General features: G+C 47.4%; 1 protein-coding gene across 1 annotated transcript in view; it reads right to left on the minus strand.

Moving 5' to 3' along the window:
• The window catches only part of CHD9 (chromodomain helicase DNA binding protein 9), a 128,717-nt gene that overhangs the window by 122,590 nt on the left and 1,326 nt on the right, over positions 1 to 4,801 (minus strand). The window lies entirely within an intron of this gene.

A 4,801-nucleotide genomic window follows, 5' to 3' on the forward strand; every position in this document is an offset into this window, starting at 1 on the left:
AAAAAAACAGAATGAAAGGCTGAGCTCCCTTTCTGTAAGCCCTGGATTCCACTCTGCCTCACCCCTCGAAAGTATCTGGGAAATTTGAAAACCTGAAGTCCAGTCCCTCATTCTGCAGATGAGGAAGTTAAATCCTGAAGGGCTGAGGGATGGACATGAGCTTGCCCAGTGAGCATATGAAACAACCAGCCAGGCCTGTGATTTCTCCGCTCAGCATTTTCTCCCACTCCCCCAGGACTACACACATGTTGCTATTTTTTTTTTTCCAGAATAACCCATGGGTTAAATACAGGAGGCAGAACCTTGGCAAAGGGGTCAACTTGGCAGCGGCCAACTCCCTAAAATATTTACCTCCTCAAACTGACAGGTTGACCAGATGTCTGTCCTTGGCCTACCTTTCCTGTCATGTTCCACGAGGAACCGATTACCTGCTCATATGGGAAATCATAAACTGGCCTTCACAATGTATCCGACTGTCTTGAAGTAGTTGCCAAATTTAAAAACCAGAAGATTTTGCCTTAAAAATTTCGATTTCTAGCTCCAGTTGGAAAGTGAGAAATTCTAGCAACATTGAACTCTCGTACGCAATAGGTACCAATCCCAGGAGAGGAGAAGAGGCAGGCACCCTCCAGTTTATCACAGTCCCCACCAGCTCCCACCAGCTGTGTCCACTACTGTCTGTGTGTGTGTGTGTGTGTGTGTGTGTGTGCGCGCGTGTGTAGTGTGACTATTGCATCTTAAGATTAAAAACCATGCCGAACCGGTTTGGCTCAGTGGATGGAGCGTCGGCCTGCGGACTCAGGGGTCCCGGGTTCGATTCCGGTCAGGGGCATGTACCTTGGTTGCGGGCACATCCCCAGTAGGAGATGTGCAGGAGGCGGCTGATCGATGTTTCTAACTCTCTATCTCTCTCCCTTCCTCTCTGTAAAAAATCAATAAAATATTTAAAAAAAACAAAACAAAAACCTTTCCGCTTTCCCTCTGAGCTCACAGTGCTGGAGCTGAGGTCTCCATCTGCGATGTGTCCCAGGGAATACCTGCCACACGACCACCTTTGGAAGAGATGCGGAGGCTGTGCCTGGCTCTGCCTTGCCCTGTCCTTCCAGACAGCTGTTCATTGTGTGTTTGTTGTCGCTGCTGCTGGTATTTATACCTTTCTACTATGGTTCTTTGAATTCCTCAAACAGGACCCCAGGGGAACTCTGATTTATTTCCCAAAGGCAAACACTCTGAAGCCTGAACTGTGGCTCAACGGTTCTCACCTGGCACCAAGGTCAGAACACACACATTGACTAATGGGTCCCGGATCGGTTTAGATTCGTGGTGCCAACACCGTGTGCTATGTGTCCTGAACTGACTGGCCAACCCGCCGAGCAGAGAACAGGAGAATGCCGAGAGACAGCCAGACCATTTCAGCACCCAAAAGTAACCTGTTCAGGAAAGTGTTCTTCACCATCGTGACCAGAAATTATCACCAGTGCAAACTGTAAGACCCAGAGCATGGAGGCTTCGGCGACCAGCCCCCAGAGCAAAGGGCTGTGTCACAGAGACAAGGAATGACCCACCTTCTTAGCACCTGAATAGTAGAATCTCAATGCTGGTCCCTATTAAAAGCTGCCAACTCTCCTATCGAATAACACACGTAACAAGCTTATTCCCTAGAGTACTGTCAGTCATGACAAAAGTTGAGCAACAACCTAAGTGACCATCTTGGAGGCCTGGTTAATCAAATTATGGAACACACATACTATGAAATACAATAACATCATTTTTAAAGATCTAAATTACAATGATGTCACATGAAAAAACCAAGGTGCGAAATGATAGAGTATGCTACCATAAAGGTAGGGAGGGGAGAGAAGAAGCAAAATAAATACACACACTTTCAATTACCTTTTCTTGTATACATATGAAATATCCCTGAAAGGTAGCATATGAAATTGAATCACTGGCTTATTCTAAAAAACAAAGGGCACTTGATAATGGGGATGAGGTTTGGGGGGGGCGCCTCACTGTATATCCTTTGGAATTTTGAACTAAACAACTGTAATTCCTATTCAAAGAAATACAATTAATATTTTTAAAGAGAAACAAAATTAAATGAGAGTTTTTAAAAAATTCATTAAGCCCTTCGCCATCTAGGGGGTATAGAAAAGAGAGTCCCTTGGGACATTCTTGCACCATTTCTATAATTTTGAAAAAATTTTTCAAAACAAGAAGATCATTTTAAAAAAAGAAAGAGCCCTGGCCGGTGTGGCTCAGTTGGTTGGGTGTCATCCCGTGCACCAAAAGGTTGCTAGTTCAATTCCAGGTCAGGGCACATGCCCAGGTGTCTGGCTCGATCCCCAGAAGGGGGCATGCAGGAGGCAGCCCATCCATGTTTCCCTCTTACATCAATGTTCCTCTCCCTCTCTCTCTCTCTCCCTCTCTTTTTAAAAATCAATTTAAAAACAAGAAACTTCTGCTCTGGGCTAATGAGTTGGATGCCTCCAGTAGAGGCTGTGCAGGAAGGGGAGACGCCAAAGGCAATTTGCTTGCTTCGGATGAAGTCTAATGCTGCCTTGAGAGCTGAGGGGGAGTGGAAATCCTTTCTTCGCTCCCATCACAAAATGGGTTTCCTTTGGCAATGCAGTTTCTTTTTTTTCTTTTTTTTAAATTGACTTCAGATAGGAAGGGGGAGATAGAAACATCAATGATGAGAGAGAATCATTGATCGTTTGCCTCCTGCACGCCCCCTACTGGGGATCGAGCCCACAACCCAACCATGTTCCCTGGACTGGAAGAGAACCTGGGACCCCTTAGTCCAGTGATGGCGAACCTATGACACGCGTGTCAGAGGTGACACGCGAACTCATTTTTTTGGTTGATTTTTCTTTGTTAAATGGCATTTAAATATATAAAATAAATATCAAAAATATAAGTCTTTGTTTTACTATGGTTGCAAAGATCAAAACATTTCTATATGTGACACGGCACCAGAGTTAAGTTAGGGTTTTTCAAAATGCTGACACGCCGAGCTCAAAAGGTTCGCCATCACTGCCTTAGTCCGAAGGCCGCTCTATCCACTGAGCCAAACCAGCTGGGGCGGCAATGCCGTTTCTGAGTGTGCCATCAGAGCAGGCACAGCCTTCTCCAACAGAAAGTGGGCAGCTCTCCCTGTGCTCCGTAAATACACGGGGAGCAAAGAAAATGTCACAGTTCACCGTTTCCTCCAGGCTTCGGCGACCGAGCGGTAAAATGCTAACCATGGAGGAAAGGACTTAAATGCGGTTTAGATTTTGGAAAAAATTCTCTTGGCCAACCCCTGGGAAGAGGGGCAGCTCCTGGAGGACTCATCACCAAGTATTTCCTCTGCGTGGGCCCGGCAGGAGCCAAAGGTCAGCCAGGTGGTTTAGCGAGGATGGATGCTTGCGTGAGAAGAGACAGAAAAGCAGCCTGTGTGTGTCAGTCCTGACTCTCCCTCAACACTTATCAAATGATCTTCTTTTTTTTTGAAGCCTGAGTAGCCTCCTCTATACAACTGAACCATAAATGCTGGCCTCACCTACCCTCCTGGGCTGTAGGGTGTGCATGTATTCACTCACCCAGAGGCAGCCTCCTCTATGTGTGGGACCTTCAACCAATAAAATAATCTTCTCAGGTGGGAAGGAAGTGGGACTTAACAATCTACAGAAAAGGATATCTTAGATCAGTGATGACGAACCTTTTGAGCTCGGCATGTCAGCATTTTGAAAAACCCTAACTCACATATAGAAATTTTTTGATATTTGCAACCATATTAAAACAAAGATTTATATTTTTGATATTTATTTTATATATTTAAATGTCATTTAACAAAGAAAAATCAACCAAAAAAATGAGTTCGCGTGTCACCTCTGACACGTGTGTCATAGGTTCGCCATCACTGTCTTAGAGTCATGCTTAATGATATATAATGAATATAATACTTGCATTTTTTAAAAATATATTTTTTATTGATTTCAGAAAGGAAGAGAGGAGAGAGGTAGAAACATCAATGATGAGAGAGAATCATGGATCAACTGCCTCCTACATGCCCCTGACTGGGCATCCAGCCCTCAACAGGAATCGAACCGTGACCTCCTGGTTCATGGGTCGACACTCAACCACTGAGCCAGGCCGGCTGGGCTGAATGTAAGACCTTTACACACATCGCCCGATGGAACACGCAGGCCATCTGATGTAGGGTGGCTTTATGGAAATCCCCGAGACAGGCTGGGGACCGAGGCTTCTAGTGACTTGCCAAGGACACAGAGCTACTAAGTGGTAAAGCGAGGCCTGGAAGGCGGAGGCCTAGTTCGGAGCCCTGTGTCATGCAACGGAACGCGATCTTCAGGTAACATCGCGGCTTACAGGCTGGGGGCCCACGGATGAGGCTGAGCCTCTGACTGCGAACAGATTCTCCCTTTTGATTCTCTTTCCCACAGCGCATCCAGAGGACACAGGCTGCACGGCAGCCAGTGCACGGAGAACTCACAGAAGCACAGGCAGAGGCCATGCTGGGGCTCCTGTGGGGATGGGAACTTGCTTCTTGGGGCGGGGGAAGGGATGAGCTGATCTAGCTTTATGCCAGGATTTGCACCGCGGTTTCTCGCCTCTCCCCTGCCCCTGGCAGCAACCTCCCCCAGCCGGGAGCCAGGGCTGCATCTGCCCTTCACCACTGTCCCCGGCAGCCTGCTCTGCTCTGTCAGGGCCTGGCACGGAGCCGCTGAGCCCGGAGCAGGAGGGGGAGTTGGGGGGCGGGAGCGGGGGGAGCGCGTGGCTGCCTGGGGCTGTCAGCCTT

This window comes from Myotis brandtii, unplaced genomic scaffold (assembly GCF_000412655.1).
Source record: "Myotis brandtii unplaced genomic scaffold, ASM41265v1 scaffold633, whole genome shotgun sequence".
Lineage (NCBI taxonomy): Eukaryota > Metazoa > Chordata > Mammalia > Chiroptera > Vespertilionidae > Myotis > Myotis brandtii.